The sequence below is a fragment of the Pristiophorus japonicus genome, unplaced genomic scaffold, assembly GCF_044704955.1.
Source record: "Pristiophorus japonicus isolate sPriJap1 unplaced genomic scaffold, sPriJap1.hap1 HAP1_SCAFFOLD_536, whole genome shotgun sequence".
Classification (NCBI taxonomy): Eukaryota; Metazoa; Chordata; class Chondrichthyes; family Pristiophoridae; genus Pristiophorus; species Pristiophorus japonicus.
Window position 1 is genome coordinate 5,370 of NW_027254443.1, and position 12,073 is coordinate 17,442.

A 12,073-nucleotide genomic window follows, 5' to 3' on the forward strand; every position below is an offset into this window, starting at 1 on the left:
CTATATCGATGTTGAGAGGCGAATATTGAAGAGACGGAGGCAGGAGTCTGGGGGATGAGACACAATCTGAGCGTTTCACAGACCCCTCCTCATTCTTCAAACATACAGTACTAGAGTAGGTGCCTCTATAGCTCAGGCGTTAGAACACTGGTCTAGTAAACCAGGGGTCGTGGGTTCAAATCTCACTGGGGCCTACTCAAAATTAGCTCAGTGTCTCAATATCTGTCTCTCTATCCTTTCCGTTCAGATTCTCCCTCTCTCTCTCTCTTCCCTTTTCCCTTTTCCTCGCTCTTACTTTCCGTCCCCTCTCTTTATCACTCCTTCCCTCTCTCCCATTTAACTTCTCTTTCCCCTTCCTCCCTCTCTCTTCTCTGCCCATCTTTCCTCCTCGCAGTCTCCCCTCCCCCCTCCCCCCTCTCGCTCACTCCTTCAGGAGCAGGCCATTGGGAAAAGCATAATTGGGTCAGGCAGATTCAGCATGTGCCCTGTGAATATGTCACACCTCTGCTGATGATGTTAGGACAAAGAGTGAGAGAGAAAGAGAAAGTCAGGTTGAGAGATTGAGTGAGAAGGAAAAAGAGTAAGGGAAAGGCAGAATCCCATTCGGCCTATCGTATCCACGCCACCCAGCCAAGAGCAACCCAGCCTCATCCCACTTTCCAGCTCGAGGTCTGTCAGTTGCAGCACTTTCAGTACTTTTTAAATGTGGTCAAGAACGAGCCCATCATTCCACAGTCAGTCTGGGAGCTGTTCAATATTTATCATTAAAGCCCTTGTTAATTGACAGTGAAGTTAAATACTGAGCAGGCCCCAGTGAGATTTGAACCCACAACCCCTGGTTTACTCGACCAGTGCTCTAACCCCTGAGCTATGGAGCCACCTCCTCTGGGCTGTGGGTCATTCTCCAGTTAGTGCTGTGTGTTTGAAGAATGAGGAGGGAAATGGTCCACATTGTCCTGGGCCACGCCTTGGACCTTGCTGACTGGGGGGCAGTGCTATGCGGCGAGGACAGGTTGGTGGAGGACCTTTGTTTTACGGATGTTTAGTGTAAGGCCAGTGCTTTCGTACGCCTCAGTAAATACATTGACTATATCCTGGAGTTCAGCCTCTGAATGTGCGCAGATTCAGGCGTCGTCCGCGTACTGTAGCTCGACAACAGAGGTTGTGGTGATCTTGGTGATCATCGATTCCATTCATGCTGCTTCAAAGGGTACGTTTGCAAGGGCTGTGGAACAATGGGACACCTCCAACGTATGTGCAGACGAGCTGCAAACCCTGCTAATCCTGCAAACCACCTTGTTGCAGAGGAGGACAGATCCACGGCGGAACACGATGAACCAGAGCCTCAGACTGAGGAGGCAGAGGTATATGGGGTGCACACATTTACCACAAAGTGTCCCCCGATAATGCTGAAGGTTGAATTAAATGGGCTCCCGGTGTCCATGGAGCTGGACACGGGCGCGAGCCAGTCCATAATGAGCAAAAAGACTTTCGATAAGTTGTGGTGCAACAAGGCTTCAAGGCCAGTCCTGACTCCCATTCGAACCAAACTTAGAACGTACACAAAGGAACTGATTCCCGTAATCGGCAGTGCTACCGGAAAGATCTCCTACGATGGAGCGGTGCACGATTTACCACTGTGGGTGGTACCGGGCGATGGCCCCACGCTGTTCGGCAGGAGCTGGCTGGGAAAGATACATCCGTCGACGACACCTCATGTGCCCAGGTCCTAAGCAAGTTCCCCTCGCTGTTCGAACCAGGCGTCGGGAAGTTCCAAGGAGCAAAAGTGCAGATCTATTTAATTCCGGGGGCGTGACCCATCCATCACAAGGTGAGAGCGGTATCTTACATGGTGAGAGAGAGCGTGGACATTGAGCTGGACAGGCTGCAACGAGAGGACATCATTTCGCCGATCGAATTCAATGAGTGGGCCAGTCCGATCGTTCCAATCCTCAAGGGAGACGGCACCGTCAGAATCTGTGGTGATTACAAAGTAACTATCAATCGTTTCTCCCTGCAGGATCAATACCCGCTACCAAAGGCTGATGACCTATTTGTCACGCTGGTGGCCGGGGGTGAAAACATTCACGAAGCCGGACTTGACCTCGGCCTACATGACGCAGGAGCTGGTGGAATCTTCGAAAGGCCTCACCTGCCTCAACACGCACAAAGGTCTTTTCGTTTACGACAGATGCCCGTTTGGGATCCGATCAGCCACGGCGATATTCCAGAGGAACACGGAAAGCTTGCTGAAGTGGGTCCCGTGCACCGTGGTCTTCCAGGACGACATCTTGGTTACAGGTCGGGACACCGTCGAGCATTTGCAGAACGTGGAGGAGCTCCTTAGTCGGCTTAATCGTGTGGGGCTCGGGCTGAAATGCTCGCAGTGCGTTTTCCCGGTGCCTGAAGTGGAGTTCCCGGGGAGAAGAATCGCGGCGGACGGCATCAGGCCCACCGATTCGAAGACGGGGGCAATCGAGAAGGCACCGAGACCACGGAACGTGACGGAGCTGCGGTCGTTTCTAGGACTCCTGAACTATGTTGGTAACTTCTTACCGGGTCTTGGCACATTGTTAGAACCCCTGCACCCTCCACTGCGTAAGGGAGATGAATGGGTCTGGGGTAAAAGCCAAGAAAATGCCTTTGAGAAAGCTAGGAAGCTGTCATGTTCAAACAAATTGCTTGTGTTGTACGATCCATGTAAACGTTTGGTACGAGCATGTGATGCGTCGTCGTACGGGGTCAGGTGTGTGTTGTAACAAGCTAATGAATTTGGGAAATTGCAACTGGTTGCTTATGCAACCAGAAGTCTGTCGAAGGCCGAGAGGACCTACAGTATGATCGAGAGAGAAGCGTTAGCGTGTGTTTACGGGGTAAAGAAAATGCATCAATATCTGTTCGGGCTCAAATTCGAATTGGAAATCGACCACAAGCCACTTATATCCCTCCTTTCTGAAAATTAGGGGATGAATACGAACGCATCGGCCCGCATCCAGAGATGGGCGCTCACGTTGTCCACATACAACTACACCATCCGCCACAGGCCAGGCACAGAAAACTGTGCCGATGCTCTCAGCAGGCTGCCATTGCCCACCACCGGGGTGGAGATGACACAGCCCGCAGATTTAGTTATGGTAATGGAAACATTCGAGAGTGAGCAATCACCTGTCACCGCCCGACAGATTAGAACCTGGATGAGCCAGGGCCCCTTACTGTCCTCAGTAAAAAGCCGTGTGCTCCACGGGAGTTGGTCTAGTGTCCCGTTAGAGATGATCGAAGAAATAAAGCCATACCAGCGACACAAAGATGAAATGTTTAGACAGGCAGATTGCCTCCTGTGGGGCATTTGGGTAGGTATGACAAAAAAGGGCAGGGGCACTTTCATTCGTGATCTCCACAGTACCCACCCAGGCATTGTAATGATGAAAGCGATAGCCAGATCCCACGGGTGGTGGCCCGGTATCGATGCAGACTTAGAGTCCTGTGTGCACAACTGTAATACATGTTCCCAGTTAAGCAACGCACCCAGGGAGGCGTCCCTAAGTTTATGGTCTTGGCCCTCCAAACCGTGGTCTGGGGTTCATGTCGACTATGCAGGCCCATTCTTGGGGAAAAATGTTTTTAGTGGTTGTAGATACGTACTCCAAATGGATCGAATGTGTGATAATGCCGGCAAGCACGTCCGCTGCCACCATCAAAAGCCTACGGGCCGTGTTTGCCACGCACGGCCTGCCTGATGTCCTTGTAAGCGACAATGGGCCGTGCTTTACCGGTGCCGAGTTCAAGGAATTCATGACCCGCAATGGGGTCAAACATGTCACGCCTGCCCCGTTTAAGCCAGCGTCCAACGGTCAGGCAGAACGAGCAGTTCAAACAATCAAGCAGAGCTTGAAAAGGGTAACTGAAGGCTTACTGCAGACTCGCTTGTCCCGAGTCCTGCTCAGTTACCGCACAAGACCCCACTCGCTTACCGGGGTCCCTTCCACTGAACTGCTGATGAAAAGAGCACTTCAGACAAGGCTCTCGTTAGTCCACCCTGATCTACACGAACAGGTAGAGAGCAGGCGGCTTCAACAGAATACATAACGTGATCGCACAAATGTGTCACGCGAAATTGAAGTAAACGATCCTGTATTTGTGTTGAACTATGGACAAGGTCCCAAGTGGATTGCTGCCACTGTTTTGGCCAAAGAAGGGAGCAAGGTGTTTGTGGTCAAACTCGCAAATGGACTCACCTGCAGAAAACACTTGGACCAAATCAAACTGAGATTTACAGACTATCCAGAACAACCCACAATAGACTCTACCGTCCGTCCAACACACAGACGTAGCAACCGACCCAGCGGTTGACCACGAAGCAGAACCCATCACCCCCCAGCAGTCCAGCAAGGCCAGCTGCACAGCAGCCCAGCGAGGGCCCAACAAATGATTCACCGACACCAGCATTTGCACCGAGACGATCAACCAGGGCAAGGAAGGTCCCAGATCGACTCACATTGTATATAGTTACACTATTGACTTTGGGGCAGGGGTTGGCGGGGGGCAAGTGTTGTTACGAATGTAAACCTGTAATTATCATGCCTGACCACCAGAGGGCTTATCTCCTGGAGTCCCAAGGGATCCCACAATCCCTTGGGAGCACCTGTACTTAAGGAAGCCTCACAGGCTGGTGAGGCACTCTGGAGACCTGTGATAAAGGACGAAGGTCACACCTTACTTTGGGATTGCAGTATCTCATCTGACTCTTGATTCAAGACAGAACATCTTCCACTCTCTCTTTTCCCTGTCCCTCTCTTTCCTGCTCCTGCCCCTGAATTTACCAGAGCAGGTGGTTCCATAGCTCAGGGGTTAGAGCACTGGTCTAGTAAACCAGGGGTCGTGAGTTCAAATCTCACTGGGGCCTACTCAAAATTAACTCAGTATTTAAATACCTCTCTCTCTCTCTCTCTTCTCCCATTCCGACTGATTCTTCGCTTTCCCTGTCTTGCCCTCCTTTCCCTTAATTTCTCTCCCTTCTGCTCTCTCCCCTCTTCCGCCTCTCTCTCACTCCATCCTCTTCCCACTCTCTCTTTACCCTTCCCCTCTCTTTCCTGCTCCTGCCCCTGAATTTACCAGAGCAGGTGGTTCCATAGCTCAGGGGTTCGAGCACTGGTCTGGTAAATCAGAGGTCATGGGTTCAAATCTTGCTGGGGCCTACTCAAAATTAGTTTCGAGTTTAAATACCTGACTGATCACCCCCTGACCCTCCCCTTACCGCAAGGACCACATCCAACTCCCTCCTGAATATATCCAATGAACTGGCATCAACAACTCTCTGCGGCAGAGAACCCCACAGACCAACAACTCCCCGAGTGAAGATGTGTCTCCCAAACAGCCCGCCCCCTGACCCTGCCCCCGGCTCGGGACCCATCCAACAGTGGTACACTCCCCTCCCCCAACACGGCCCATCCCGTCAGAATCCTCCCCAAATGCCGAACACCCCTGGATGTCGAGCACCCAGCCCCCGCGAAGCCAACCACACCACATCCACTAATCGCCATCTGCGCAGTCAACCCGAAAACTCCCTGCATCGAGGCACAGAGCCCCCAGGCCCGACCGTCCAACACACTTCGCCCCCCCCCCCCCCAGACCTTCGCTGCAATGTGGCCCCTCCTGTCCCTCAAGCCCCCACCCCTGTCTCCATTCATCTTGCCTCTGCCTCCCCGCACAGGCCCCCACCTTGGGGACGGTAACTTTCTGGGGCTGGGAATTTTAGCTCCCGCCGCAGAATTGGCCTGACCACCCCTCAATGGAAGCAGCGTGCAATTTCCCACACTCCACTTCCTTTGCGGGCACGACCGGATGTTCATGTGACAGTGGGAACTGGTGTTCTCCACTCTCTGTCCTGTGACAGTGGGAACTGGTGCTCTCCACTCTCTGTCCTGTGATAGTGGGAACTGGTGCTCTCCACTCTCTGTCCTGTGACAGTGGGAACTGGTGTTCTCCACTCCCTGTCCTGTGACAGTGGGAACTGATGCTCTCCACTCTCTGTCCTGTGACAGTGGGAACTGGTGTTCTCCACTCTCTGTCCTGTAACAGTGGGAACTGGTGCTCTCCACTCTCTGTCCTGTGACAGTGGGAACTGGTGCTCTCCACTCTCTGTCCTGTGACAGTAGGAACTGGTGCTCTCCACTCTCTGTCCTGTGACAGTGGGAACTGGTGCTCTCCACTCTCTGTCCTGTGACAGTGGGAACTGGTGCTCTCCACTCTCTGTCCTGTGACAGTGGGAACTGGTGTTCTCCACTCTCTGTCCTGTGACAGTGGGAACTAGTGTTCTCCACTCTCTGTCCTGTGACAGTGGGAACTGGTGCTCTCCACTCTCTGTCCTGTGACAGTGGGAACAGGTGCTCTCCACTCTCTGTCCTGTGACAGTGGGAACTGGTGTTCTCCACTCTCTGTCCTGTGACAGTGGGAACTGGTGTTCTCCACTCTCTGTCCTGTGACAGTGGGAACTGGTGTTCTCCACTCTCTGTCCTGTGACAGTGGGAACTGGTGCTCTCCACTCTCTGTCCTGTGACAGTGGGAACTGGTGCTCTCCACTCTCTGTCCTGTGACAGTAGGAACTGGTGCTCTCCACTCTCTGTCCTGTGACAGTGGGAACTGGTGCTCTCCACTCTCTGTCCTGTGACAGTGGGAACTGGTGCTCTCCACTCTCTGTCCTGTGACAGTGGGAACTGGTGTTCTCCACTCTCTGTCCTGTGACAGTGGGAACTAGTGTTCTCCACTCTCTGTCCTGTGACAGTGGGAACTGGTGCTCTCCACTCTCTGTCCTGTGACAGTGGGAACTGGTGCTCTCCACTCTCTGTCCTGTGACAGTGGGAACTGGTGTTCTCCACTCTCTGTCCTGTGACAGTGGGAACTGGTGTTCTCCACTCTCTGCCTTTGACAGTGGGAACTGGTGCTCTCCACTCTCTGTCCTGTGACAGCAGGAACTGGTGTTCTCCACTCTCTGTCCTGTGACAGTGGGAACTGGTGCTCTCCACTCTCTGTCCTGTGACAGTGGGAACTGGTGTTCTCCACTCTCTGTCCTGTGACAGTGGGAACTGGTGTTCTCCACTCTCTGCCTTTGACAGTGGGAACTGGTGCTCTCCACTCTCTGTCCTGTGACAGTGGGAACTGGTGCTCTCCACTCTCCCGTCCTGTGACAGTGGGAACTGGTGTCCTCCACTCTCTGTCCTGTGACAGTGGGAACTGGTGCTCTCCACTCTCTGTCCTGTGACAGTGGGAACTGGTGCTCTCCACTCTCCCGTCCTGTGACAGTGGGAACTGGTGCTCTCCACTCTCTGTCCTGTGACAGTGGCAACTCGTGTTCTCCACTCTCTGTCCGGTGACAGTGGGAACTGGTGCTCTCCACTCTCTGTCCTGTGACAGTGGGAACTGGTGCTCTCCACTCTCTGTCCTGTGACAGTTGGAACTGGTGCTCTCCATTCTCTGTCCTGTGACAGTGGGAACTGGTGCTCTCCACTCTCCCGTTCTGTGACAGTGGGAACTGGTGCTCTCCACTCTCTGTCCTGTGACAGTGGGAACTGGTGCTCTCCATTCTCCCGTCCTGTGACAGTGGGAACTGGTGCTCTCCACTCTCTGTCCTGTGACAGTGGGAACTGGTGCTCTCCACTCTCTGTCCTGTGACAGTGGGAACTGGTGCTCTCCACTCTCTGTCCTGTGACAGTGGGAACTGGTGCTCTCCACTCTCTGTCCTGTGACAGTAGGAACTGGTGCTCTCCACTCTCTGTCCTGTGACAGTGGGAACTGGTGCTCTCCACTCTCTGTCCTGTGACAGTGGGAACTGGTGCTCTCCACTCTCTGTCCTGTGACAGTGGGAACTGGTGTTCTCCACTCTCTGTCCTGTGACAGTGGGAACTAGTGTTCTCCACTCTCTGTCCTGTGACAGTGGGAACTGGTGCTCTCCACTCTCTGTCCTGTGACAGTGGGAACTGGTGCTCTCCACTCTCTGTCCTGTGACAGTGGGAACTGGTGTTCTCCACTCTCTGTCCTGTGACAGTGGGAACTGGTGTTCTCCACTCTCTGCCTTTGACAGTGGGAACTGGTGCTCTCCACTCTCTGTCCTGTGACAGCAGGAACTGGTGTTCTCCACTCTCTGTCCTGTGACAGTGGGAACTGGTGCTCTCCACTCTCTGTCCTGTGACAGTGGGAACTGGTGTTCTCCACTCTCTGTCCTGTGACAGTGGGAACTGGTGTTCTCCACTCTCTGCCTTTGACAGTGGGAACTGGTGCTCTCCACTCTCTGTCCTGTGACAGTGGGAACTGGTGCTCTCCACTCTCCCGTCCTGTGACAGTGGGAACTGGTGTCCTCCACTCTCTGTCCTGTGACAGTGGGAACTGGTGCTCTCCACTCTCTGTCCTGTGACAGTGGGAACTGGTGCTCTCCACTCTCCCGTCCTGTGACAGTGGGAACTGGTGCTCTCCACTCTCTGTCCTGTGACAGTGGCAACTCGTGTTCTCCACTCTCTGTCCGGTGACAGTGGGAACTGGTGCTCTCCACTCTCTGTCCTGTGACAGTGGGAACTGGTGCTCTCCACTCTCTGTCCTGTGACAGTTGGAACTGGTGCTCTCCATTCTCTGTCCTGTGACAGTGGGAACTGGTGCTCTCCACTCTCCCGTTCTGTGACAGTGGGAACTGGTGCTCTCCACTCTCTGTCCTGTGACAGTGGGAACTGGTGCTCTCCATTCTCCCGTCCTGTGACAGTGGGAACTGGTGCTCTCCACTCTCTGTCCTGTGACAGTGGGAACTGGTGCTCTCCACTCTCTGTCCTGTGATAGTGGGAACTGGTGCTCTACACTCTCTGTCCTGTGACAGTGGGAACTGGTGCCCTCCACTCTCCCGTCCTGTGACAGTGGGAACTGGTGCTCTCCACTCTCTGTCTTGTGACAGTTGGAACTGGTCGCTCTGGAACAACAAGCTTATTTTCCTCTTTTCCCTTCCCCCTATTCTGTCACTCCTTCCCCTCTCACTCCCCTCTCACTCCCCTCCCCCCCTATCTCTTCCCCCTCCCTCTCTATCTCTTTCCTTCTCCTTTTCTCTCTCCCTTATCCAGAAGCAGAGAATAAGTGAGAGAGACACGGAGAGAGCGCGAGAGGCAGGGAATGAGACAGAGAGACAGAAAGACAGAGATACAGAGAGATTGAGGCAGAGTGTGACTGAGTTGCCTTGGGATGTTTTACTACGTGAAAGACCCGATATATCGATGTTGAGAGGCGAATATTGAAGAGACGGAGGCAGGAGTCTGGGGGATGAGACAAAATCTGAGCGTTTCACTGACCCCTCCTCATTCTTCAAACACACAGCACTAACTGTGGAATGACCCACGACCTAGGGCAGGTGGTTCCATAGCTCAGGGGTTAGAGCACTAGTTTAGTAAACCAGGGGTAGTGGGTTCAAATCTCATTGAGTCCTACTCAGCTCAGTATTTAAATTAGCAAGGGCTTTAATTATAAATATGAAACCAACCCTGCCACTGCAGCTCTCCCCTCTCCCCCAATCTTCCCTTCTCACTCTGACTCTCTGTCCCCTTATCCCTTCTCCCTTCCCTCCTCTTTCTCTCTCTCTCACTCCTGCCCCTCTCTCTCGTACCCCTTCACTTTTTCTTCTCCCTTTTCCCGTCTCTCTCTCTCCCCTTCCCATCTCTCGCTCCCCTTCCCCCCTCCCTCTCCCCATTCCCCTCTCGCTCTCACTTTCCCTTTACCCTTTTCACTCTCTGCCTCTGCCTTTCTTCCCCTCTCTCTCCCCTCCCTCCTCTCTCTCTACCCTTCCCGCTGACGAGACAGAGAGAAAGTGAAAAAGATACAGAGAGAGAGTGACACAGAGAAAGTGAGAATGAGAGAGAGACAGAGAGAGTGAGCGAAAGAGACAGAGAGAGAGAAAGAGAGATAGAGAGAGAGAGAGAGAGACAGAGAGAGATTGAGCCAGAGTGTGATTGAGTTGCCTTAGGCTATTTTATCTCCCTCCCTTCCCCTTCACTCTCTCTTCCCCCTCTCTCCCTTTTCCCATCTCTCTCACTCCTTTCCCTCTCATGATGCCTTCTCACTCTCCCCTTCCCCCCCTCTCTCCACCCCCATCTCTCTCTCACCTCCCCTCTCTCATTCCAACCCCTCTCTCTCCCTTCCCTCCTCCTCTCTCTCATTCTTATCCCTCTCTCCTCTTCCCCCTCTCTCTCCAGTCCCATCTCTCTTTCCCTCCCTTCTCTCCACTTCTCTCTCTCCACTCCCCCCTCACTCTCCCTTCCCCTCCCCCTCTCTCTCTCGTCCCCCTTCACTCTCTCTCCCTTTTCCCATCTCTCGCTCACTCCTTTCCATCTCACGGCCCCCTCTCACTCTCCCCTTCCCCTATGCCTTCTCACTCTCCACTTCCCTCTCTGCCTGCCTCCCCTTCCCCTCTCTTCCCTTCACTCTCACTTTCCCCCACTCCCTTCCCCATCACGACCCGTTCTACATCTTTTTACCCTCTCTCCCTTTCCTGCTATCTCGCTTTCCCCGTCTCTCACTCATTCCCCTCTCCCCCCTTCCCCCTCCCTCGCCTCTCCCTCTCTCCTTCGCCCTCTCTCCCTTTCTCCCTCTCTCCCCTCCCGACCCACTCTCCCCTCCCTCTCTCCCCTTCCACCTCAGCCTTTTCACTCTTCCTCTCTCTCCTCTCTTTCCCATTCCCCCGCTCTCCCCTCCCTCTCTCTCTTTTCCCTTCCCCCTCTCTCTCACTCCTTCCCCACTCTCTCCCCTTCCCCCTCTCTCTCACTCCTTCCACTCTCTCATTTCCCTTCCCCTCTCTTTCCTGCTCCTTCCCCTGACTTGTCCAGAGGAGCTGGCTCCATAGCTCAGGGGTTAGAGCCCTGGTGTAATAAACCAGAGATCATGGGTTCAAATCTCACTGGGGTCTCCTCACAATTAGCTCAGTATTTAAATTCACCATCAATTAACAAGGACTTTAATCATAAATGTTAAACAGCTCAGCTCTGAGACTGACCCTCAAGCTACAGGCTCTCAATCTCGCTCACTGCCTTCTATTGTTCTTCTCTCCCTTTCCCCCACTCCATTTCTTTCCTCCTCTGTCTCTCCTGTGCCTTGCTCTCTCTCCTTCCCCATTTCTCTCTCCCTGTCCTTCCACCTCGATCTCTGTCCATTTGCCTCCTTCACTCCCCCCTCTGTCGTTCTCACTCTCCACTTTCCTCTCTGTCGATCTCCCACTCCCTCACCACACCATTCTCTCTCGCCTTCTCCCTTTCCTCCTCTCTCCCCTTCCCTCTCGAGAGACAGAGAAACGATCATGTTCCAATGATTGTACAGGGATGAATCACCAAGAATGATTATATTCGGGCCCCACCTCCTTGTTAACAATAGTAAGAAGCAAACATGAGCTACTGTTACAGGTGGCTCCATAGCTCAGGGGTTAGAGCACTGGTCTTGTAAACCAGGGGTCGTGGGTTCAAATCTCACTGGGGCCTACTCAATTTTGGCTTCTGTTCCTGAACTCGCTGTCAATCGGCGACAGGCCGACACCATCAACAGGAACCGACTCACTTCACAGTTTAAATACAGCCCACAGCACTTTCACATTCTGTGACCAGTCTGTAACCGAGTCTTCTTCATATCCAGTCTGAGAGCCACCGATATTTGTTTTAGATTCGTTGCGGGATATGTCCGTCGATAGCAAGGCCAGCATTTATTGCCCATCCCTAATTGCCCCTGGAGAAGGTCGTGGTGAGCAGCCTTCTTGAACACAACTGAGGGCCTCACTTGACCGTTTCACAGGGGCAGTTAAGAGTCAAACCCACATTGCCGTGGGTCTCAATATTCCTCGCTGCCGTGCTCCACCTCACAGTCAACAAGCTCCCCGCTGGAGTGGAACTAAACTACAGAGCCAGTGGGAACCTGTTCAACCTTCGTCGTCTCCAGGCCAGGTCCAAGACCACCCTGTTATCATCCCCTGGGAAAGTCGTCGCTAGAGTCCTCCTCAACCGTCTTCTCCCTGTGGCCGAGGAGCTCCTCCCGGAGTCACAGTGCGGGTTTGGTCCCCTACGGGGTA

At 53.4% G+C, this 12,073-nt stretch overlaps 3 non-coding genes across 3 annotated transcripts; 2 read left to right on the plus strand and 1 right to left on the minus strand.

Moving 5' to 3' along the window:
• Nucleotides 1-805: 805 nt before the first annotated feature.
• trnat-agu (transfer RNA threonine (anticodon AGU)) lies at nucleotides 806-878 on the minus strand. Its single transcript has one exon. It is a non-coding gene; the product is annotated as a tRNA-Thr (tRNA).
• A 3,952-nt stretch (nucleotides 879-4,830) lies between these two features.
• trnat-agu (transfer RNA threonine (anticodon AGU)) lies at nucleotides 4,831-4,903 on the plus strand. Its single transcript has one exon. It is a non-coding gene; the product is annotated as a tRNA-Thr (tRNA).
• Nucleotides 4,904-11,419: 6,516 nt separating this feature from the next.
• trnat-ugu (transfer RNA threonine (anticodon UGU)) lies at nucleotides 11,420-11,492 on the plus strand. The gene has a single exon. It is a non-coding gene; the product is annotated as a tRNA-Thr (tRNA).
• The last annotated feature ends 581 nt before the right edge of the window (nucleotides 11,493-12,073 follow it).